Source organism: Pinus tabuliformis, chromosome Q (assembly GCF_031772625.1).
Source record: "Pinus tabuliformis cultivar Carrire ecotype Pingquan chromosome Q, CPIR1, whole genome shotgun sequence".
Classification (NCBI taxonomy): Eukaryota; Viridiplantae; Streptophyta; class Pinopsida; order Pinales; family Pinaceae; genus Pinus; species Pinus tabuliformis.
In genome coordinates, this window is record NC_142296.1 from 246,996,489 (window position 1) to 247,023,251 (window position 26,763).

Genomic DNA, 26,763 nt, shown 5'->3' on the forward strand with positions numbered 1-26,763 from the left:
TACTGTAGGTCTAGAGAACTGAAAGATGAAATATTTCAGATGATAGCTAGACCAAATGAAACATTAGAAGAATACGTGGAACGTTTCCAGTATAATCTGCAAAGATCCCCTTATGCATCGTTGCCTTTGCCTGATAACGTGTTGAAAACAACATTAATAAGGGGCATGAAAGAACAATGGATTGAAACATTAAACATTATGGGGAAAGGGGATATATATCAGGAAAGTTTTGCTGACATAATTGATTTGTGTATCAGGAGTTCGAGAGGCAGTACACGAATCAAACCAGCAGAACATGATCGATTTGCACGGGAAAATAAAATTTCATCAGAAGGAGTAACACGTGTGGAAATTGGGAATTTACTTGAAAATTTTAAAACTGATATACTAGGAACACTGACTACACAATTGGACGTTTTGCAGGCTAAGCAGAAACAAATGGAGGCAGAACAGAATTTAGCAATTTTCTGCCCCAGATGCAGGAAGAAGCATAGCCATAAGGAATGCCCACTAGATACAGTTCAGACATGCGCCATTTGCACAAGGGATCACTCTACAGAAAGTTGTCCCTCATTACCTGGACTGAAAGCGGTATATAAGGAAGCGGAAGAAGAACCAGAAGCAGTGTATCTACTTAACCAGCGTCGTTAGTGGCAGCCGCGACAAACTGGTATGCTTTCAGACCCAGCTTCTTCTTTTCAATATCCGCAATACAATACTCAACAGTATAATACATGGCAAATTCAGTTTCAACCCCCATTTCCAAATTGGTCATCACAGTCATACCCTTCTTCAAACCCGTGGCTAAATCAGACAAGCCAATTTGGCTAGTCGAATCCTCCTTATCCCCTACCATACTGGCAAAACAACCCTTATCCACCGCAATGGACTCCCCCCACTTCACAAAGTTCAAGCTGGCAGAATAACTAGCAGAGACCAACACAGCAGCCAGTAGGAAACATTCCTTTCCCTCAACCTACACTACCAGCTTTACAGCAAAACCCCCAATCTAATCTCAGACCCCAACTCCCAGCCCAGCCCAATCCTAATACAAATAACAGACCGGTCCAAGCACTCGAAATTTTAGAAACACCAGAAGAAGGACCTGATCTGAGGGAGTGCAATGATCTGCAGTTAAGATCTGGGCGTATTATTCAAACAGAGGGAAACAAAACAGTTCAGATTGAAGATCAGTTACCTAGAGAACAACTATCACAAGAAGAGGATGAAAACAGGCAACAAACTCAGAATCAAGAAACTACATCCTCTCCCCCGTTCCCAGAACGTTTAGTCATACCTCGACCTATACAGCAACCTAATTTTGACATTCTGGGAGAATTACAAAATTTGTACATAAAAATCCCGTTCCTTCAGGCCATTCAGGACATCCCAATATACGATAAAACTATTAAGGAACTATGCATAAAAAGACCAAGAAGGAATGTAATAGATAATCCAAGAGTTCAAGTAGTCGGCACTTTATCTGACCTATTATCAGGAAAGGGAACACCTATTAAGTATGAAGACCCAGGAAACCCAATAGTAATTGTTAAAATTTATGGCCAAAACTTAACCAATGCCTTAGTTGATCTTGGAGTTGCAATCAATATATTGACCATCTCCACTTGCCAAAAGTTAGGAATTACATCTGCAGAACCTACTTCAACTTTGCTGGAATTGGCTGATCGATCTGTGGTCAGGCCAGAAGGCATATTGCATGATGTTATGGTCTCAGTTGATTCCTGGGAATACCAACTGATTTTCTGATAATAAATCCTAAAACCCGACTAGATGGACATCCATTGATCTTAGGAAGGCCTTGGCTTGCTACCGCTGATGCCTACATCGGCTGTCGGCAAGGAAACATGATCATAACTAAGGGGGCAGATATTAAAAACTTAGTACTATATCCCCCAGCGCAGCCAATCATCACAATAGTCAAAACTAATAGGCACCCTGTATCATATCTTACTGACAACATTAGATCTCCATTAACTATACAAGAAGCGTTAGAGTTCAAAAATCAAACAGAAGATGATGCCATCAGTAATTTTATTAGTCAAACTGAACTCACATCTCGTACCCAGTGTCATATGATAAAAGCAGCATTTGATAACGAAGTAGAGGAGGAACCTCTGAAAGATGTGCATGACCATACAATCCCTGTCACGTCAGTTGCACATAGTAAAATAGTGGAAATCGAACCTGGGAAGACCTTAAAAATTAACGCCAACCTTACACCGGAACAAGAAACAAAACTCATCCATGTTTTAACAAAATATAAAAATGCATTTGCATGGGATTACCCCGATATGAAAGGAATTGATCCTCAATTGTGTACACACCACATCTACATAGAGAATGATGCAAAACCTGTTAGACAACCTCAGAGAAGATTAAATCCTCATCTAAAAGAAGTAGTAAAAGCTGAGCTCCAAAAACTTTTAGATGTTAACTTTATCTACCCTATCTCTGATAGTAAGTGGGTCTCCCCGCTTGTGGTGGTACCGAAAAAGAATGGGAAGTGGAGAATCTGCGTGGACTATAGAGAACTAAATAAGGCAACGCAGAAAGATCACTTTCCTCTCCCATTCATCGATCAAGTATTGGACACTTTGGAAGGCAAGAAATTCTTTTCTTTTCTTGATGGCTTCAGTGGGTATAACCAAATACAGATTGCCCCTGAAGATCAGGATAAAACTACTTTTACTTGTCCTTGGGGAACATTTGCCTACCGAGTTTTACCTTTTGGTTTATGTAATGCCCCTGCCACATTCCAAAGGGCTATTCTTAGCATATTTGCAGATCTAATAAATGAAGGATTGGAAGTATATATGGATGATTTCACTCCATACGGAGAAGAGTTTGATCCAGCATTGGAAACACTAGAAAAAGTCCTACAACGCTGTATAGCTACCAGGCTTTGTCTAAGCCATGAAAAGTGCTACATGATGATGACAGAAGGACTTATTCTAGGGCACTATATTTCAGCAGCCGGCATACAGGTAGACCCAACCAAAATCCAAATACTTTTGCTTATTCCTACTCCTACTACTCAAACAGAGGTACGTAGCTTTCTTGGATTCTCTGGTTATTACAGAAGATTTATAGAACATTATTCATGTATTGCTACACCATTGTATGCACTAACTGGTAATATTGATTTCCTTTGGACAGAGAAATGTGAACGTGCTTTCAATGACCTGAAAAAGCTTGTATCTACAGCCCCAGTCCTTCGCGGACCAAACTGGGATTTGCCATTTCAGATATCATTCGATGCCTCAGATACAACCATTGGAGCGGTCCTTGGTCAGGAGGAGGATAGAAAACCATACGCCATTTATTACATTAGCAAAAATCTATCCCCTGTTGAATTAAATTATACTGTAACTGAAAAGGAATTTCTAGCTGTTATACATGCTATCAATAAATTCAGACATTACATCACTGGATATCCCGTTATCTTGTACACAGATCATTCTGCTATAAAGTATCTAGCAAATAAACCTGTCACAAACGACAGAATAACCAGATGGCTGATTTTATTGCAGGAGTTTGACATTACAATCAAGGATCGACCTGGCAAAGAAAACCCGGTAGCTGATTTCCTCTCAAGAATGCCAAAACCAGTCGATGCAGCAGCAGTTGAAGATTAGTTTCCAGATGAGCATCTCCCTGGTATGCTGATGTCGCCAATTACCTAGCAGTGGGTAAGTTACCAAAACATCTAACCCCTAATGAGCGAAAACAGATTGTCCAGCGAAGTACCAGATTTTCCTGGATTGGAGGCTATTTGTTTCACACAGGGGCAGACATGCAAATCAGGAGGTGCGTTCGACAAGATGAAATCTTTGATATATTGAAAGCATGCCATGACTAACCATGTGGTGGACATTTTTCTGATCGCAGGACTGCACATAAAGTATTACATATAGGGTATTATTGGCCCACAATTTTTAAAGATGCAAAGAAATTTGTCCAAGCATGTGATAGTTGCCAGAGGGCGGGACACCCTAGTCACTCATATGAGATGCCCTTGAAACCACAACTATTCATCGAACCATTTGAGCGATGGGCCCTTGATTTCGTTCAACCCACCATCAAACCAGAAAACACACATTCTAGTGGCAACAGAATATGTCACTAAATGGGTTGAAGCGGAATCCTTGCCCAGGGCTACAGAAGAATCTGTTATACAGTTCCTGCTCCATCTATTTGTGCGCTATGGCCTCCTTAGAGAGATAATCACAGATGGAGGGCCACAATTTGCTGGAAACAGAATAGCAGCAACACTCAACAATTATCATGTTCAACATAAAATGACCACCCCATATCACCCACAGGAAAATGGGCAAGTAGAAAGCAGCAACAAGATAATAGAAACAATTCTAACCAAAACAGTTGCATCACATAGACGTGATTGGGCTGCCAGACTACCAGAAGCACTGTGGGCTTATAGAACAACATGGAGAAGCACCACTGGCCACTCACCTTACCAGCTTATGTTTGTAAAACAACCTATCTTTCCTATAGAATTTGAAATCCAGACATTACGAACAACACAAGAAGTAGGGTTAGACTTAACCGAGGCACAAACTAATCGATTGCAATAGATTAATGAGCTAGATGAAATTAGACTCTCTGCACTTCAACATACTGCCCTGATACAACAACAAAGAGCTAAGTGGCATGATGCTCTCATAAAAAACAGAGTCTTCCATGAAGGAGATTGGGCTCTTTTATATGACTCTAGATTTCAGGACTTCCCCGGGAAACTCCAGACTCGTTGGTTGGGACCATATGAAATTCAGAAAGTACATGAAAATGGTACCCTCACACTAATTACTATTGATGGTTCTGGGTATACCTTTAAGGCAAACGGCCATCGAGTCCGTCTCGATTGCAAACCACTTACTCGGGAGTCCTTTTGCCAGCAATTACGCCAAGATTCAGATATGGAGATCTTACGAGAGGAAGACAAGTCTCCTCCACCTGTAACTCGCTAAGAAGTTTACTTTTCTTTACAATTTGTATATAATTCTTTGAATTGTTTTTGTACATATTTTTTACAGCATGTTGTGATTTTTACTGTTCCTTTTTCAAAAGGAACAACACTTGTGATTTTTGCTGTTCCTTTTTCAAAAGGAACAGCACTTGTGATTTTTTTGCTGTTCCTTTTTCAAAAGGAACAACACACGTGATTTTTTTGTTGTTCCTTTTTCAAAAGAAACAACACTTGTGATTTTTGCTGTTCCTTTTTCAAAAGGGACAGCATTTCTGATTTTTGCTGTTCCTTTTCTAAAAATGAACAACACTTGAGTGTTTTTGCTGTTCCTTTCTAAAAAAGAACAACATTTGTGTGTTTTTGCTGTCTCCGAAAGAAACATCACAGTTTGATTTCTGTCGGTCTTTTTCCATAGGAACGACATTTGTTTGATTTTATTGAACTGCACCACTGATTTCCACTGCTCCTTTCTCTAAACGAACAACCATTGTTGTATCTTTCCTTGAAACTGCACTACTCATATGATTTAAAACAGCTTGTTCCTTCTCAAAGATGCAGAGTGCTAATGGTCTTTAGAATACAATTATCTACTTATGTGATGGAAACAAAAGCATAGTATACAGAAATCGGTAAATCATAAATCGCTATCCTTATAAGCAAATGCCCTGAATTGATGAAAGGATGTAGGGAAAAGATATGCTTACTTATCACCTTTTGTTGCCATTGTTCTACTAACTCTGTTCTGATTGGTAATCTCTATCATGCTGATTTTTTATCTATTTTAATTATCATTCACCAATAAGATCAAAGAGTTTATATCTTCCTATTGGGATTTTAAGACTTCTTCCACCATTCCTACTCTTAAGGAGTGCGGAACCACCCTTGGTGTATAAACAGGAAAAATTCTCTATTAAAACCAAAGAAAAAAGAAGCAAGCAAAGCAATTTTGTCAAATTGCAGGATAGGGAGTCTCATTACGAGCTGGCCTACCATGATCATCAGGATGGAAGCGAAGTGGCATTCCCATTAGGGCCACCACACCCGAGAAATGGTCCAAAAGGTATATCAAAATAAATAAATAACCCTTGGAACAGGAGGTCTCACCACGAGCCGGCCTGCCCACTATTCACTCCTTCCTCGTGAATGGCACTATGACTAACTGGTTACCAAGCCTGCATAGTGGCCTACAGTTTTGACATCACATAACACTTCCTCGCATACACAAAGGACGATGGTTCCCGGGGTGAAATAAACAACTCTGCCAAGGTTATGGACACCTGTTGGCAGCAGAGCTCTATAAATGGTATCGAAGTCGTAACCTTTACACCATTGGGTAAGGAAATTATAACCTTTGTATCTTATAACGTGATAATTTAATTACCCAGCCATATACCGCATGACTATTTATTACCGCCAATCATTACGGAGCTAGTGACAGTGACCGCATGGGGCTCGCTAATTATGGCAAATGTCTATTCCCGAACTTCCATCAACTTACCGCAGTCGCTTACGTATTAAAAGCGATTTAACTTTTCACCTCGATTCCAGTAATACATTGTTTTTGCGGACATGGCATATTTTCATAAGCTGCTCCATAAAGGCCTCGCGGTCGAGGTAGACGCTGCTCCTTTATTTGACGGCTGGGACAGCCTATCATATTGCAGGGGGGGGGGAGTAACCTCATTATTCCCTAGAATACGTGTCAGCCTGTTATTCGAGAAGATCTTGTACTTGAGCACATCATGGCTCAACGGTATGATCATTTGCCATTTTTGTTTCTTCTGCATGAATCGTTGTTCGAAGTTATTTCCATTGCATACGCCGTTGTTTTAAATTTGAATGAGAAACTCGCCACCAGCTTCTCTGCGTCTTAACGAACAGTTGCTGTTCCTTTGAGAATTTGCAAGTGAAGCCATGGGTGGAAGGTCAGTCCACAGAGAACCACAGACATTGACTGTTTCAGCTGCAGCCCGAAGAATTATGAAGAAAGCAGGATGGTTGACCTACTTCAGCCGCCTGAAGGAGTCTAATGAAACTGTGGCGAAGGAATTTTTACAAAGCCTACAGGAAGAACATTCCACAATCAGAGGAAAACGAATAGAGGTCACGGATGATATAATAGCAAAAGTCACAGGACTACCGGCCACAAGGCCTGTGTGGACAATAAAGAAGGAAAGGCTGCAGAAGATTGTGGAAATCTTTCAGGACGAGGGCCAGAGCTTAACAGTTCGAGGAAAAGGGGTGCTACCAGCAACGCTAGGAGAGCCATGGGCGAAATTGGCGAAAATTGTCCAGAGCTACATTACTTGCGAGGGAAAAAAAGACGTGGTAAAACCACGACATCTAAAACTCCTAGCTGTCTTAAAACAAAAATGTTCTGTAAATTTACCTGCATTGCTTAATTCGCTATTGCATGATGTGGCACGAAGCATGAAAAAGGCACAGCACAAAGAATCTGTGGTTAGCCACCACGGATTAATTCGTTTGATAGTAAACCATAGTCTTACCCAGCAGCAGAGCAGCTGGGAAGAATTAATTGATATTATTAATAAAGGGACGGCCACGTCTGGATGCCCAGAAAAACGAAAACAAATTGATAGCACACCTCAACGCCCATAGAATCAAAAGAAGGACGCTTGCACAGAAGTGCAAGCTGAAAGACAATCCGAGAAACAAGCAGAAAAGAAACTTGAGAAACAACCCAACGCTGGTACATCTCAGCAACTAGCAAAACATAGAAAGTCGGCACGGCTTGCAGGGTTACAAGCAGAGTTGAAGAAACCCTGGGCTCGCACGAGCCAAGCAATAGAAATTATAGATGAGCAATCGGCAAAGACAGATACAGAAGAAGAAAGTAATGAGGACGTAGAATAGTCCACAGGGACAGAGGCGGAAGAAGAAAATAGCAGAGAAACAGAGCAGTCCACCGAGGCAGAAATAGAAGAGGAAGACGAAGAACAGTCAGTGGAAACAGAAACAGGAGGAGAAGAAGAACAGGATGAAGAAGAAGAAGGAGACGAGAAAGAAGAAGTTGAGCGGCCCGAGCAGGAGGAAGAAATGGAACAGCAGGGAGGAAGCCCAGTACAAAACCCGATAGGGGAAGATGAATTGGCCAATATTCTGGCTAATATGGGCGAGTATGGCCAGCCCCTGAGTCCATCCAACCTCCAGGCTGAAGAAGAAACCCAGGATCAGCGACCTCAAGAAGAAAATACGGAAATTAGTCACACTCCAACCCACGGCAAACAGTTAGCTATTATTTCTGAGAAGTTGATGAAAATAAGGGAATTGCAAAAGGAAAAAGGGACACTGTTAAACGTGATAGTCAGGCTTCGCCAGCAGATTAGGCTTCTAAAAGAAAGACAAAGGGGGGTAGGGACCTCAACAAGAAAAAATTTGGCCACGCCAATAAGACCCCGTAAGAATAAAAGGCGAAGAACCAGGAGCCGTTCCACTACTCAAAATCTTGACAGAAGCCAAACTACTGTCCCTAATGAAGCAGAAAGACAAACTGCTGTTCCAATTGAAACAGAAGGACAGACTGCTGTTCCATTTGAAAAGGAACAGCAGTGGGTTGGAGTTCGTGTTAAAATTGAAAAAGATAATAAGGTGGTTCAGACGGAGGCACCACCTTCGGGAGTAATAAGGGTTATGAATTCAAAGCAGCATAATAAGAAACTCCAAGTAAAGCTCCCAGCCTCCACAGATGCATGGAAAAAGGACCCAAAAACAAGAACCCTCCACCATCATTTGAAGGAGGCTCAGCAAGAAGCAGAAAAGCTCAGGGAACAAACGGTCCCCCATGAAAAATATGAGGAATTACAGCAGCAGTTAAGGAACGTCAACCTGTCAGAAAGCCAAGCCTTCGAAGGATGGCGAAAGGAGCAAGAGAAAGTTGCCAAGGTAACCCGTAGATTAGATGTAGTTATTAAACAAATGGATACCTTGTGTGCTCTGTACAATGATGCCCTAGCATGTAGAGCTCCTGCCAAAAATTATGCCTTGTTTCTAATGGAAAGATACTTACAATTGAAAATTAAAGCCGTTAGGGCAGGTGCTCCCATAGAAATTAACACTATAGACGATTTTATAAACTACTGTAAGCATTATGGGGTAAAATTACAAAGGTTATTGTGTGAATTTTACCTACATAACCTTGTACTAGAACAAGAGATCGAGTTGAACCCTGGCCCTTTTGTCGGAGATATTCAATTACAAGCATTCATTTCATTTACAGTTAATCAGATTAAATGGCTCAAAGCCTACAATGCATTTCAGAGACAAGAAAATGGATTAGACCTATGGGTAAGAGCTGAGCCCAGAGACCTGGAACAGTTATGGAGAAGTCATAGAAATCTCATGAGGGCTCCAGGTGTGATTGAAGCATTAGGACCCATGCATGAAGCAATCATTCGGCAAGGGCTTGAATTCTTTTCTTCTATTAAAGACCCTGCCATTGAAGCAGCTAAATTTCGATATCGGGTATCTAATCCAAATATTCAGCTCCGAGAGCCGTTTAAGTATGAAAATTTTAAGCTTGCTGCTAACCGATTCCCCCTCTATGGTGAAATTGTTTTGAGGGCAGGGCCATCCTGGTTAGTATATAGGTTCCGTAGTCCAATTATTTGGCATCCTGCACCCGGATACCAAGCCCTGTATGAAATGCCCGAGGGCCAGACAAGCCATTTCTTTGATCATCTAGTTTCGCATCATGGGTGTAGGCCCCCACACGAAATTCCATCTCCAGCCTACTCCCTCGCTGCTCTGCATGTCAACTACAATGTTTTCATGAGGCCATGAAAAAGGGTAAGCTGGGGGGTGTGTGGAGTACCAAGGAAGGTATGTTTCGATGGTCATTTTGGTATCTTTTCATCAGAACTCAAAAGCCTTTTACATGAGAAATCTAGATAATGATAAGAATTTATAATGAAACACGAGAGATTAATGAAAAGCACTGATAGTCGTCATTTCTATGTGCAGGAGGGAGGAAATACGGGAGGTGGCCATTCCAAAAGTAAAGACAAGGATGAGCTAACTGCTGTCCCTTTGACGGAAGACTGGAAACGAACCAGATCACAACGAATCAACCCAAGAAAGGACGCGGAGATACCAGCACGAAATAGAAAAGGGAAGAAGTAACGCAGTATTAATGATTCTGCAAATCCCTCAGGATCTGAGATCCTGAGGGATCGCTATTTTACCTATTTTTTGTACCTAGATATCTCCGCCATCTTCCCTATAAAAGGGGTAGCACTGTTGGCTTCAGGAGGATCTTTTTGGGGTGTAATTTCTTTTAAGGAAGATTAGGACTATGATCTTTATGTTCGGTTGAAGACTTGAGTTCCTGTAATTTTATTGCATGCTTTAATACAGACTTGTTCACTCTTTTATCTTTGAGCCTGGATCTATCTTAAGCGGTGTACCCCTGGAGGCTAAGGGCCCGGCCCTGGAGGACACTTGCTCTTGTATTATTACGTGTGGTTTCCATGTGGTTTGTTCATAGATGTACTCTGGTAATCTGCTGTGTTTTGAGAATATTCTATTACATGCTCTGTTGTGATTAAGTCATTTCGTGTTCTTGAACTTTATATCGATGCTATGTTATTTTACCAATTCTTTAAGCATTGATTAATCCCTACAGGACAATGTTACTTTATTACAGAACTCTTCACGATTGTGTTTTGCATTATAATAAGTCATCTGGAAAGATCTATTTTACATGGGTATCGAATGTGACTATTCTTTATTATGAGATACAGTCGTATGTGTTTTAACAGAAGCAGATTAAGTATGGTGTGTTTCTAAGGTTCTATAGTATTGTTACATCATATAAGATTGGTGGATTGGTGTTTTGATTGGCATGGTTAAATAGAGTTGCATCTTAAAGAACTCAGTTATTACTTATTTCGATTACTGTTCTATTCTTGAACTGCTGTTCCATTTACCTGCTGTTCCATTTATTTGCTGTTCCATTTACTTGCTGTTCCATTTATTTGCTGTTCCATTTCAATTTGCTGTTCCATTTCCAGATTTCGAATTTGCTGTTTCTTGAGGACGAACTTAGGCTGTAGAGGACCCCAGCATCTGCTACTTGGTCCCCAGACCTCTGATCTGCTCCCATCAGCTATGAAAGGGATGTGTTATTGCTACCAAGCCCTTGGCTGATGTGCTGTTCCATTTCATTATCACTTCTTTTATCTGCTATTTCATTTCTAATCATTAAGAACGATCCTAGGCTGTAGCGAGCCCAGCATCTCCTATTTGGCTCCCAGACCTCTGATCTATTCTCATCAGTTATGAAAAGGATGGGTTATTGCTACCAAACCTTTGGCTGATGCAATACTTGGTGTGATTTAGTCCTTTGAAGTAGTTAAGTTGTAGACTTGCATTAGTTTACTTTTGTAGTTGTAAATAGCTGTACTACAAGCATTACTCTGGCAAATGCTAGCCTCAGACTGAGACACCCTTTGAAATAACCAGACGATCCCGGATTGACATATTAATGTGAGGTAACTAGAGGTGAAAGAGACCCTTTTTATAGCTCTATAGCTATCTGGCTTCGCAAGATGTTGTTTGGCTTATTTGGTCAGCTGTTGAGACCTTCAGTGATTTACTGTGATAATCAGAGTTGCATTAAACTCACGGAGAATCCAGTATTTCATGACAGGTCAAAGTATATCGGGATCATATATCATTTCATCATAGACTATGTTCAGAAGGGAGCTGTGAAGTTTGAGTATATTTCCACTGATGAGCAGGTTGCAGATATTCTTACCAAAGCCTTACCATGGGGCAAGCATGTCTACTTCAGAGACAAGATGGGTGTGGTGAGGAACACCTTCCTCGGTAAGAGGGAGTGTTGAAATTTAGTACCGGAGGACAGGTGGTTCCCTTAGGCTTTGATCTTTGGCCTAGGGAAAAGTGTCCAAAAGAATTTAATTTTTCTCCTAAAGTGACTTTATAATTTTATAAAGTTAAATCTAATTTAAAAGTGACTTTAAGTGATAAAGTTACTAAGTCTAATTTTAAAGTGACTTTTATAAAGTCAATGAAAAATTAGAAAGGAAAAGTGACTTTGGAAATAAATGACTAAGTGGGTCTTTATTAAAGTGGGGTGAATTAAAAAATAAAAAGTGAGATTTAAATGAGCATTTAATCTCAGCCTTAGATCTCAATCTATTTCAGCCATTGGATTTAGGGATCACCCAAAAGTCACTTGGATCACCCAAAATTCACTTGGGGTTAGATTAAAGGAGGAAAAGGAGGAAAAGGTCATTAATTCTTTCATGAGCAGATTGAGAGAAGGAGAGCAAGAGAGCAAGGGATATTTATGGACAGTGAGTTGCGGAATTTCAGCAGCGGAGTATCAACAACGGAGTTTCAGTAGCGGAGTATCAGCAGCGGAGTTTCAGCAGCGGAGTTTCAGCAGTGGAGTATCAGCAACAGAGTTTCAGCAGCGGAGTTTCAGCAGCGGAGTTTCAACAAGTCTGTACAACAGAGTTTCAGCAGGGCAGAGTTTCAGCAAGGCGGAGTTTCAGCAAGGCTGAGTTTCGGCAAGGCTGAGATAAGTTGTAAAAGTTTGCTTGCTGATTTTTGCTGAATATTTCTCTCACTGTAAAAAGACATTTTCCAGAAATAAAGAAGAGCTCTCAAACGGGTTTTCCCCAAGAGTTGTAGGGGGGTTTTTCCAGGGTCACATTGACCAAAAATCTCAGTGTTTAAATGTGTTTTAATGGCTGTTTGTTACTGCTGATTTTTATTTATGCAATTTCCAGCATTCTGTAAAATTTCCAGAATTTGTGTTTTTAGCAAATTTATTTTTTCCAGCTTGTTAAATGTATGGTTATGGGAAAGGGCATTTAACTATATGGGAGAAATAATGAGAAACTGAAAAACAGGGTGGGAAATGAGAAATTTATACAATCAGCCTCCAAATTGATAACCTTTCCCTTTTCTTCCATGGTGAGCCTAGTCCCTAGTGGATTTCTAGGCGATACGTGCACCTATACCATGGCTTGCTTGTCTTTCTTGGGTCTTGGTGTGCGTGGAGATTAGGGATTTCTGCCACTATCCCAACATTTTCTGGGGCTTGTACTTCCATAATAGCCTACGCAGCTTCCTCAGCGGTCATTACTTTAGTATCCAAGTGCTGCCATAGTACGATTCCACAATTCTCTCAACGTCTCGGGTAATTTCTCAAGCAAGGAATTTGCCTTCAAAAGATCGAACAAGTTTGGGTTCATGAATGTCTGTGCACGCAACAACTCAGTCCTCAAATTACCAAGTGTTGTTTGCTGGACAGCCCTTTGTAATTTATTGTGCCTTTTGAATTTGAATTCGACCGTTCTCCCCACATTCGATCCATTAATGCTTGATTGGTAGTAGATTTTCAAGAATCTAGCCCATAAAGTTTGCCTTAAATTCCTGCCGCCTACTCCATTTGGTCTCAAACTAAGCATCACATCATGAATAGTGTCTGTAATGGCATCTTTCCTACTGAACCACGTGGCAGCACAACTACCCTCTCACTGTCGCGGATCCTGGGACACTTTGCTACTGCGCGCAGTCCTGATATTGCGCAGTCCCTGTGTAGAGTAGTTTATAGTCCCGTGCCTCATTTCATCTGCCTGGAGCGCTAAGACTATGATTTTGTTAGTTAGTCAGATGGCCGAGCCCCTTGTGTATGTTTTCAAATGACTGCCATTGAATTTTCCTAGGAAGAGTTCTCCATTTATCTTTACCAACTACACCGCGCCACCATTTGTGATCTCCTTAATAACATACAGTGCCAGCCAATGCATTTTGAGCTTCCCTGGGAATTTATAGAACTTAATATCGTACAACAACAAAAAATAATTCATCTTGAAGGTGCATAACTCAATATGTCAATCGCGCCAAGCCTTTTCACGTTGCTTTTGGACCTGCTGGTGAAATCCAGCCAAAAATCGTTCTTCCTCGAGCTCCTCCAACTGCACAAGCCTCTCCTCTAGGACTCTGCGATCCGTCATACCTATGAGCGCTGCTATGCGTAGACTAGGCATGATGTATTCCATAGACATTACAGCTTCTACTCCATAAACAAGCCTAAAAGGTGTCTATCCTGTCAGTTTCTTGCATGTCGTCCTATAAGCCCATAATACTACAGGTACGCGCAGGTCCCAATCACTTCGCTGTGCATTACATACCTTATTCAGCACATTGCACACCTTTTTGATCGCCTTTGCACATAGAATATTTTGTGCGATAGCTCCTCTTGCATAATGTCTTCCCAACATTAAGAGCCATTTGCACCTTTGTCCCTCCAACACATGCTTATTGACTAGGTCTTTTAGCACGGAGTACATGTGCATCCGTGCAGGTTGGGGCTCTTTTCCATAGGCATGCATCCTCTTGACCAGATGTGCGCACAAACCATCCTATCCATTGTACTTATTTGTTAGTCACACCTTAGGCTTCCCAAATCGTGTGCACATCATTCCCCTACATTCGCGCCAGTCATCAAAGCTCCCTTTGTGCGTACCTCACCATCTCGCGGGCGTAGCGCACAGTACCCAGTCTAAGGCCTAGAATCATTTCTTTTCTGGTACTTCTCTTTCAAATTTATCCAAGAAGGTATCTACCTCACTTAAACCATCATAAGTAGGTAGGTCTCTTACTTCTATTGATACGCAGCGTAAAGACCTTGTCATCATATTATAATTCAATGTAGTTACCTCATGTAACCGATTCTTCCATCACTTTGTTTCCTCAACCAAATCTGAAGTATAGGGGCTTTCGTGCTCCCATGAAATCCGCCCATCCGTGGTGGGATTCACCCAGTCTTGGTCTCGCGTTATTATCTTATAGATGTATTCCAAATCATCATCACTTTCATAGTCGCGCACTGGCTCCGTATAGTGCGATCCTTCGGCAGGGTCGAGGGGTACAATTAAGCGTAGTGACTTTTTTTCAAAAATCATTTTTCTCTTTTTTAGATTGATAATCCCGTTCATGTCAGTGGCCCAATCAATTCCTAAGAGCGCGGGGTAGGGAATGTTGTCATCAATAGTCTCTATCACTTCAAAGTCTGCCAGCGCGCTCTCTCCCTCAATATCCGCAGTTATTCCCTGTAATCACCCCATGGGTGTTATTTTCTGTTGTTTTGCCATCCTTAGCTGAATTGGAGGCCACTGTAGCGTAGGTCGCCCCATTCTCTCCCATGTATACTTCGAAAGAACATTTGCATATAATCCCAAATCTAGAATTACTTGGTCGATATCATATTCTCTGATCTGCGTGGTTAGTCTCATCTCTCTTCCCATTCTTGTCTTATTCTTTCCGATCTTTTGGAATACACACGGTTCTCCTGGCACGGTCCCAGCGCATATGTTGATGAGTTCCTATAACCCTTTCACCACCTTCTTGTCACGCAGTAGCTTCATACATGTTTCCAGGAACGTTGTGAGCATAGATGGGTCCATCTCTGGCTCCGGTTTATCTTTTCTTCCTGAAGTGGAGGCATCAACGAAGCTCTTCTTAGCTTCCATGAAGGTTTCCCAAGTGCGCTCCAAATCAAACTTTGCTTCTTTAGCCGGAGCTTTGCAAACCCAAGTACTATCTTCTAGCTGTTTGCTTTTGTCATATCCCATCACGATTCCACTTCGGAGCACAATGTTCACATTCGGATCTTCCTCACGTGGCTCAGACCTCATCATCTGCAGGTTTTGAGTCAGGGGAGGTGGTAGTGCTCCTTTGTCACGTATCTTAGATATCAACGTAGGACAATATTCTGTCTCATGATCAAACAAGCTATAATACAAACACGACAGGTGCGTTGGATTCATGTAATCATGGGCATAATGCGCTGTCCCTCCGCAATTGTAGCATATCAACTATCAGTGACCTCTTCCACATCCTTCTCTGCCTCGGCCTCGTCCGCGCCTCTGAAATCCTATTCGTGTCATTCCTGCATTTTGGTCAAGGGGCTGTGTTTCAGCCTGAACTCTATAGGTGGGAGTTCTACCCATAATCAACTCATAGCTTCTGCAAGTGTGCTCATCATGTCCCACTAACATACAAAAGTTGCAAAAAAACTGTTGTGAATTTTGCGTATACTTCTGTAACAAGTGACAATTGTCTGTGGCATGTTTTCCTTCTATTTGACAAATTGCGCACCACAAAGCAATTTCCACGCTAGGTCCTTCTTGCGCTTCTGGCCTTAAGGGCATCAGTCCTCCTCTTGAGGTAATTTGTGAAAACCAGGTAGTGGTCCTTGTCGTGACCCTGACCCTTGCATTTTAGGCACCATACCTCTTCGCACACTTCTGGTCGAGTTGTCATATCTTGTTTTAGACTCTGCATCTCAAGGCATAAATTCTTCAGCTGCGCGTGGATTTACTGAACTCCTAAGTTAGGATCCTACATTGGGGTCTCATGTAGCCTCATAGCAATCTCTAAGGCCTCCGCCTGAGCCATTATCTTTTGCTGCGATAGCGCACTCCTTAAATGTGGCATTAGCGAAGCTACAAACCACTCACAATGCTATATATCCGTCAGATTCATATTAGCTTGAAGAATCATACATTTCAGCCTTTAATCCAGCTTCCAAGGAGTCTTGCCTAGTAGCATCGTGATCTCTTTGAATCCAATGATCGACTGTGCTTCAGACTTCAGCCTGTTAAATTTTATATTTAGCACTGCTTGGATATCTACGATTCTTGCATTTGGAATATCATTGGAGTGCTTAATATACAAGGTTAGTGCGCGGTCCTACAGGGCAGTAACCAGTGTCGCTTTCTTTATATTGTCATCTGTAACTCCTTGTGCTTCCAATACAGCCCTTACCACGAACCAGAATTGGTCCAGATCCTCATTTCCCAAACCTTTGAACACAAGCAACTTCAGTGTGCTTGCCATATTGAATTGCGGTGGTGGTGGAGGTGGTACAGGTGAAGATGGAGGTGATGGTGGTGAAGTTAGTGGTGGTGTGGGTGGAGGTGGTATGCGCGGAATTATTTGCCTTATCATATGGATCACACTTCGTGGTGAGACCTTTGCGAGCTCTTCCTCGTCCCCTCGCGGAGGTGAAATCAAGAGGCTAGTTTCTGGTCCCTTATTTCCTTTGTTTCTATAAGCTTTTCCACTTTGCATAGCCCCGAACATCAAGGTAACTGCATAACCCTCTTTTCACACACTAGTATTTTCATCCAAGTATTCAAAGACTTTACATAATTACCTCGCGGTCCTTTGAGAAACCGTCACTCTGCCTCACTGTAGATAACTGAGTCGTCAATCACGAACTTAGTAATGAATCCTCCTATAACATGATCGAGCCAATGATCAACGACACTCACGATCTTATCCTCTGATGCTTCCAACCTTTGCACTAAATCTGGGGTCCACACAATAGGACTGTTAAGCTTCCACCTTCCTTGGCTATCTGCTAGCTTCGAAATCCACTCATATAGCTCAGTAGGGAAGAACGCAAAGAAGATTTTGTGGATCTTTGTATACAGGTAGCAGTCTAGCCAATCTTCTTTGACAATTGCGGGTTCCCGTTTTCCTACACTGCGAACTCGTGAATTTTTCTGTCCAACCAACCTTCAATTTATTTCTTAGTTGGATTCCAATGATACGACATTAGACATCTCTATGCAGATTCCATTCGTAGCAACGAAACCATTTGTTGGCTTGTGGGGGCCTGACCTAGGTTCAAAGTTATTTAGCCAAACAAATCCCTATACTATTGGCCCTTTCGGAATCAACCCACGGAGCGCAGACTGAATTCTCACCCGAAGCAGTATGGGGGGATGTCGGAACCAAGTTTTCTCACCCTTGAGATGTCTGAGATGTCAATTTAGTCCAACTAGATCTGTGTTCATGTAGGTCATTTCGCACACTGTTCCAACCTTCAATACCTTCGTGATTTGTTATAATCGTCCTTCACACAACCCTAACTAGGGGTTGAGATGCTTTCACGCTACTAGGGCAGTGAACTGCACTATTTCCCAAAACTACACCATGTATCTTACTTATCTTCTTAACAAATCTTAGTTAACTTCGTGTAAATAGACATTCTATCTTGCATTCACTTAATCAATACAATTATACACATTCGCACATCATATAAGTATTAGAAGTGAATTTCATACCCAAGATAACATATGCATAAAATAGGAAATAAATACATATAAATGATAGGAAACTTCTCTTTATTAATACTTCCAACTGTTACAGACTCGACTCGCCCTACGCACTTAGCTGCAGGGGTCCGTGCACTTAGCTATGGACTACTAGGCCTCTGCGCACTTAGCTGTAGAGCCTTCTCCTACTCTACAACCCAAAACTAGAATTTTCTCCATAGATCTATCTCGCATACATCATATGTTCATCTTTTCTTATCAATTTATCTCTTAAGTACTTAGAGCCTCACTCTATTTACACAATCCCATGGTCCACGGACCATGGGTAGATCTCTACAACTGACATTACAATAACAAAACTAAGGGTGGACAACCTTATGACCCTTTTACAACCTACGCGCTCTGCGCCCACAAAATGGAGTATTTACATCGAAATTACAATCTTTGACCAAAATCTGGGCTCTAAGCCCCAAAACTTCCCTTGGGGGAACTCACACCCAACAAGAGGGTACTAGTTATAGATTCAAGCATTTCAATTACACTAAGGTTTTCTCCGAGATATGATGTATTTTCCGTTCGAGGATCATCAACTAAAATTGGTGGGTTCCAGTATTGCAGCAATAATGCTGCGACTCCTGGGACTCCCTTCTTCACTTTTATCAACCCGGTAGTTCGTAACAAACTTGGAAGCGACAGTGCTATATGCACAAGTACTAGCTCTTGCTGCAGCTGTCACTGGATCATCTGGCACAAGTGCGCTAGGAGCTTAAGCCAACTTCTATGAGCTCTCAGAAGAAGCTTTTAATGGTGATGGATGAAAGCTAACTCAACCTGAGGCTAATCTACTTGCAGAAAGAAGTTGAAAGCTATAAAGGAACGCAAACCCTAACAAACCCTAGTTTTACCAACTAACCCTACTGGTGCAAGTAAAAAGGATGAAGCTACAAGAATGGATTCCATTGACTTCTACAAAGGTAAAATGCATGTGAATAAGCTACTTCTGAAGAGAAATATGAAGAAAACATCTTTTTGCATTTTTTTTGAGTACTTTGTCAAGATTATTTTGCATATGCTTTAACTGTTTTTAACTGTGCAGAGGTTAACCGGCGAAAGGAAATGGAGTAGGCACTTGCAGGAGGTTGGGAAGGTTAGAACAGGGCCTAAGTGGTCTCTAGCACCCTTCCAGAGAGTTTCACAGTGATCAGATTCCAAGAAACCGCTTTCGTGAGCTTCTATAGGAAGTCTGCAGGGGTTCTATAGGATGTTCTGTGGCTTCTACAGGATGTTTCTACAGGATGTTCTCAAAGGATATTTTTGAAGGGTTGATGGTGGAAAAGAGGTGAAGAAGTGGGTATGGAGGTTGATGATTATGAGGAATGGTCCAAGACCTGGCGAACGAAGTGGGTGAGTGACAAGGATGGTTGGATTTGTTCAAGGATGGGTAGAGCAATATTGCACAAAAATATGGGAATTAGGTCAAAGTGAGGGAACGTAGCAAATGTGAGGCAAGAATCAGAGTTGGAGGGTGGAGCAGGTGGTAGTGATGGAGTAGGGGTAGGCAAAGAGGTTTTACAGGTGCTCTGCAAGTTATTTTCCAAACTATTCAAACAAAGACTCAAAAAACCAAAGACCTATCTACTTTAACCTAATCTGACCTGAATATCAGCAAAGCAAATGGGCAGAATTTTATTGCAACGAAATCATGTGAAATAACTATGCAGAATAAGAAATCATGAACCTAAACATGTAACCTCAACTGGTATCAACTTCTGCAGATGAGAATCTACACTAACAATTGCATGATGAAGCAAAGACAATGTTTTTGGTAGCGGAAAGGACACCTTGGTCTCAGCTCATGGTCCCACAGGGGGAGAGGTGAGATCAGGGGTGCTTGATGGCCTCTTTCAGAAGATCTTCTCTGTTATTAACCTATCAGAACAATCTGAACCTGAAAAGCCTTTTTAATCATCAACAATGACCTATATAATCTAGCAAAACTATAATCTACTTAACATAAATTTTTTGATAAAGACATTCAAAACATATAACAGTACAAGAAGGAAGCCTTGGCACTTGGGTTGGGCCCAAACCCAAGAGCTTCAGGCTCCTAATAAAAAGCTCAGGACTGATGCCAAATGAATCTGCTTTCCATTATTCAAAAATAACCATGTCACAAGAAAGTTGTACAGCAGAAACTACAAAGATGAGCTGAGAAACTAGCAGCACTATAGTGCAAAATACAAATGTTCAAAAAAGTAAGCTATGAAGGCTAGAAGCCTTCCTATTTATGCACTACAAGGGTCTCCAACAGCCCTCCTTAACTTGAGGGGCTCGACTGCTCAAACTGCCAGTAATCAGTCACTTTACACAAAACTACTTGGCTGCCCTTGGGAATCCTTTTCGATGGCCTGCTGAACTCCGAGCTGAGGGTGGAGATTTCAAGGAAGGGGCCATTTAGTGTAGGAGACACCCTTCCTATGAATCCTCACCCTTGTTCCTTCATGCTTGGCTGTCATATGGCTCATAAATGCTTTTCTTTGGTCCAAAATTTGTCCAAAAATCTACAATAACCACGTGTTAGCCTTCTTGGTCAAGTGACTATCCTCATTCGTTCAACTAACATAAATATACTCAAAAAAATATGCATAAACTATGAAAAATGGTGGATTGATGAAGAAAAATAGGCAAAATGAGCCCAATAAGTTACCCATTTTTGCGGCTCATCATCACCCCCCTGCTAAATGGGTTGTTCATCCTCTGAGCAACTAATCTAGCTCATCATCCTTGATAGCTTTGACTGCCTCTCTCATGTCCCAGGCCTTCGCGGTGATGTCTTCTTCTTGGTCGTGAAATCCTGCTTTTCTTTCCACTTCCTCCCACTGCCTGTTTTCCTCTTCTTCCTTAACTCCTTCTAACAATCCCAAAAGCAAGGGAGGACTGAATTTCAGGTCGATCCAATTGGCCTGCAGATTTTGCATTGATTGTTTATAGAGGGGTACCCTTGCCAAGGCCTCCCCCATCCTGGTTGGAGAGTGGTATTCCCTTAACTTCAAACTGTGGGGCAGTGTGTTCCACCTCCTTGTGCAAGCATGGAGGCAGTTATCCCCCAACAGTCTCTCCATGTCCTCAAAGTGGGCAATAGCTTGAGCCTGTCGCTCAATGTGATCTGGTAAATCCTGAGGGCTGTTGGCCAAGTGCTGGTGGGCACTTATCAATGGTGAGGGATCCTCCGGCTCTGTTCTGATCATTAGTGGCTCACTGAGTTCCCTGCTCATAATATTTCAGACCTCTTCTGCTCTTTTTTCCTCATGATTCATCTAAGAGGCCATGACCATAAGTTGTACATCTCCTACCACAGTGTTGGGATCCCATGAATTCATATTTGGAAGGGCTAAGTTGTGCAAATAAAACTCTGATAATTTAGCCTTGTCCTCTGATGAGCTACTACCACATAAAGCCACAAATTGATGATGGTGTTGAAATGGGGTAGTGCCCCTTTGGGCCAAGGTGTTAATCTGGAACTGAAACCATTGATATTTAAGGTATAAAGCATATGACTTGGCAGGATGCCTACACTGTATGGCCTCTATTGCCCAGCTGGCCATGCTAGCCAGTTGGGCTTCCTTCTCATGTACCTGTTGCCTTAGAGACTGTATCTCCTCTGCTGCCTGCAACTCCTTCTCCTGTAACTGTTTTGTTAGTGCCTCTATCTCAGCCTCCAACCCATCCTTTCTTTGTTGCTCATCCAAGTTTTCTTTGTCTGTTGGAGGCTTTTCCCGTTGCTGCTGTTCTCCTAGAATGGAGGGCCTGTCTTCCTTATGGATTCCCTGTAGCTGTAGTTGCTGTTTCAACAGCTCGTTCTCTTCCTATAGTTTGGCCCTCTGACAACTTTCCACATGCTTCACCATAGCCAATTTTTTCCTTGACTCCTTGAGTTGTTCCTCTAGGGGGCCTATGTCTGCCACACCCTTGGACTTGGCGATCCGCATCCAAGTATGAGTCCTAATCCTTTCTTCCTCTAGTGCAAAAAATAGCGGCACTGCAAATTTCTAAGGAATTATTTTCCCACCTTCTAACAAGTTATATTATGTGCCCAAACTGGGCTGAGGACTTGGTTCCAATATTTCCTCTGTCCTTTCTTCTTCCTGTGGTTGTTCGGCTGCCTTTTCCTCCAACTTCTCGGTCTCCTTTAGCTTAGCCCGAGTTTCCTGTAGAGATTTCTCAGCTTCCTGTAGAATAGTCTTTGTGTCCATTATCTTCAGTCTTTCTCTCTAGGTGGAAGTTTTTGGGCTTCCTCGCTCATAGGTGAAGGAAATATCTGAGGGATACCATTCCTTTGGTTTAGGGGTTGTGTCCTCAATAATAATTGGCTCCTTTGACTGCAGCTGGGGTTTGCCAACTTTGATCCGTGTGCTCCTTCTTGCTTTAAAGTACATGGAGGTCTGCCTCTTCTGCTTCCCTTTTTGTTTTGGAGGTTTTTTTAAGGCAGCCAACACAGCTGCTGCCTCTCTTGCCAATATTTCCGGCGATTTTCCTCTTTGCTGTTCTGTTTCCATGCTTCCTGTAGAAGCCTCTGTGTCAACTGCTTCTTCCTGAATTGTGGACATTTTAGGATCTATTTTTACTTTTTGTTTTGGTGTGACTTCTGTGGCTGTGCCAGCCTTTACTTGGGATGTTTCTTCCTTCTCCGCTCTCCTCTGTAGTCTCTTTTCCCTTGGGGTTTGTGCTGCTGTTCCTTGATCTATTTTAGACTCAGTAATTTGGCCCTCCCCCTCTTTCTCTTTTTGTCCTACTGGTGCTTGTTTATCCTGTCTTTCTTTGCCACTGGTTTTCTCTCCTGCTTCAGTGTGTTCCCCTTCTTCACTGTTGGATGAGGTGAGCTCCTCGGCCAGAATTCTAATATAGTCATCTTTGGTCATGTTTCGGAAAATTTCCCAAGAGAGGGGGATAGTGTAGGTGTGGAGGGCATCTTCTACTAAAAGTTTGATGAGCCCATGATGGGCTAACTGATCCAGTGTCCCTTCTTTCAATTTTGTGCCACATTCACTTAATGACTGCAGAAGAAAATAGGGGATGCTCAACTTTTGTTCTGGAGGTAAATCCATTCCATGTCTTAGTTCATTTAGAAACCTGAAGTGATAGCCGTAGACAATGCTGAATCTCCCTTCACAGGTAATGTATTTCATGATTTGGAAGTTGACTTCGCTCCAAAGAGGAGGTAAGCTGGCTCTCTGGACCCCGTTTTTGTCTTCTATAGGATGTTCTTTAGGCAGGAAGAATGCTTTCTTGGCTGCTTGGCCCAATGTCCTTTCTTATTTGCTCCATGGGAGTCCTAATAGGAGGCCAGTAACACGACTGATGAGCTCAGGGGTAACTTCTAGGGTCAAACCCCTAAAATTCACGGTGGCCTATGTCTTTGATTCAGGTTTTAGGGACATTAAGAATTCCTCCATTAGTTCATCATCATGACCCTGAATTTTGTCACAAAAGGACATCCAATTGGCACGGGTGAAGAGGTCTACCACCTTTGGATGCTCACGCAGCTTACTGGGGTCTGAAGGTTCTCTCCTGATAAACTCTCCTGGCATGGTGAGAGTTCCCTGTTTTATGCTCTGTCAGAAAAGGGAATGCTGTCTATGGGTTTTTCCCTAGACTCAAGGAAGAATTCTTCGGCTGTTTAATATTAATGAGCAACAATTCTCTGGTTTCAAGCCTATTGTGACTCAGCTCTCAGTTATCTGGTTATGAAAGGAAGAGTTTTTTCTTCTAAAGACAGAGGGCAGACACTGAGTTTTCTTCTCAGGACACATTCAGATATGCAAATTTTTAAAATTTTCATCCATAGGCTAGCTCTCATAGCTGCATATGCTTTCCTTATAAGAAAATTTTAGCAACAGGAAATGTGGAGAAGAATTTTGACGCAGAAAAACTAAGGAATATCGTTCAACACACAAGCAAACTGCTATTTCCAACTCACAGGCTGATTTTTCTCGGACTCCCCAATTTAAAACAGTTCAATTCACCACCTTTTCGAAACATACCATGCATGGAAGAGTGTTTTCGAGCCTACCTCTCTCGGAACTCCAAATTGGATGAAGAAAAATCCAGGCTTTCTACTCTGGAAAGCTGTGCCAGACTGTTATAGACATTTTTGTGCCTCGCAGCATGGAGCATGAAATGTCAATAATTACAGGGATCCTCAGTCCCTAAACATGTTGTTCTTACCCCTAGAAGAACAAGGTCAGCAAACCACAGCACTTCCTATCAGTTCTCCACCTGAAAACACTCAAAAACAGGCTATTTTTGGATCATGTCAGCTGCTCCACTGAGCATCTGTGCTGGAATGCAACTGCTCCTCCTTGTACCTGCGCTGAAAGTCAAATCTAATGAAGGCTACCTGCGCTGGGCGAGATTGGCCAAGTGGCACAGTCATTCTGCAAGGTGTCAATTGCCCAGGAAGCTTCCAAACTGACACTTGGTTCAAGGGATTCGCCCTGTGATGAGTAAGAGGTACTTGATCTCCATGTGTAAGCAAGGATCTCCAAGTGGACTCAAGAACTGAAGTTTAACTGAAGAGGGAGAGGACACTAGTCAGCTTTATGCTAGCCTCAAGCTGACTCATCCTTTCTCCAAATCTCCTATATATAGAGTTCTCTCATGAGGTCTAGGGAGGCTGGAATTTTGTGCAAAGCAAGGAAGTGCTGTTGGTTTACAGTTAGAGCTATTGGGTGATTGCTTTTATAGAGGTGAAGAGGAGATTTCTTGCTGCTGGGGAGGTGCTGCTGGATTGGAGCCATTGATGGTTGTAACCTTCTCAGAACCCTTTTACTTCTATCAATAAAGCTTTGAATGTTCTCCTATATACTTGTATTGCATTGATGTATTGTATTTACTTGTATATCTGATTCACTCTAATCCATGCATCAGTTATGAGTACATGTTTCTTGTAGTTTTCCTTCTCTTGTTTGTGCAGGATCTTTGTGTAGCTGGGCCGGCAAAGGGAGCAAGGAGCTGGGAACAAGAGACAAAGAAAGAGGATAGGATCGACAAAAGCGAAGGATATCGGTTGGTCAATCTTTTCTTCCTTCTCTGTACTTTCATAAAGGAAAATATCAAAGCTTTACTTTCAGTTGTTGCTAAGGACTGTCACCCTTAGAGTAGGGATAGGGTCATCCGAGTCGGATACTTTTCCCTACAACAAACTGGCGACTCCGCTGGGGAGCCTAGTATCTTGTTGGTGTTTGTAGTATCTCTGCTATTCATTTCTTGAACCAAAGAGTACCGAATCGAAAAGCTTTTGACTATATCAAAAGCGAAGTAGAGGGGCTGCTACTCTTGCTCATTTTTTTGAGCAAATTCATGATTTGAAGAGCTGATCTACAAAAGACTCTTGTATTCTTTGTGATAGCTTTTCATCCTCTTGATCATCCCTTAGCTTGTACTTGACCTATAGCTTTTTATTTCAGTAAAAAACAGTGAATTTTTGAGCTTTTTATGACCCGGAAATCCTTGTAAACGCAACTCTCGTGTCTCAGTGCAGGCTGTCCACAGGCAGTCTGCATTCCAGCGCAGGTACTCCCTTTGGGAACTGCGCTGAGAGTCAATTTGATAGACCAGAGCCTGCGCTAATCCAGTTAGGCTATGTCTTCCTGAGGTTTCCCATTGTGTCTAAGCCCTGTTTTCACTGTTGTTTTGCTGCTGATTGCTTGTCATTGTACTTGCTGTAAACCAACTTTCCTTGACATTATTCCGCCTCAGTTGTGTGATGAAACTGTGATTGTTCTTTCAGTATTTCTTGTTTCAGTTACAGTTTCCCATTGTGAAAAGCGAACCAGTATAGCTGTGGCCTCTTAGATCCTGAACTGTAAAAGTGTCTTTGTGATCTTAAGAGCTAGTTTTATTACTGTTCATGGCTGTTTGAGTTTGTTTGTTTTTCATCTTGTGGTTTGAATCTATACATTTCCAGTGTCTAAACAAGTCGATCTTAAGGTGTCTTTTGATTTTGGACAAGCTTGTTTACTTTCGCTCGAAATTAGATTCAAAGTTATACAACAGTTTCCTTTTTGTCTTACATCAACATTAAGGATAACGAAAAGAAATATCTGCATTGTGCATTTTGCATTTGACTGTGTGCTTGACGATTTAGGAAAATTTGCATTTTAGTGTGTGTTCTATGATCTGTGAGAAAAGTTGATATCCTCTTTTCCCTCAGTAGATTAAGGTTTTCAAAGTTGAAAGATCGAAAAGTTTTGCTTCTCATCTTAGATTGCATGTAGGAAGTTGTATATATACATCTCGTGGTGATCCGTAAAGGCAAACTGCTAAGCAAGATCAACATTAAAATAAATCCAATTTACGTAACAACGCTTTGTAACATAACGCAAACATCTAGAGGTCTAGGTAGAGACGTGTTCCGGCGTCGTTAAACATAGTGACTGTCGATCTCTACGAAGGTGGGTGATTCCTCCTGAGAGTCGGTGGCACTAATACGGACTTGTGCTCCCGCGTACCGTCGTGTATATTGGGAGACCCCTATAGGCATTTATCCTTTATCCATAGGAAGCCGTGTCGACCGCCCTACTGATCGCGATGCAGTGAACACAGCATTCACGAAGATCGACCACCCATACCGTAAAA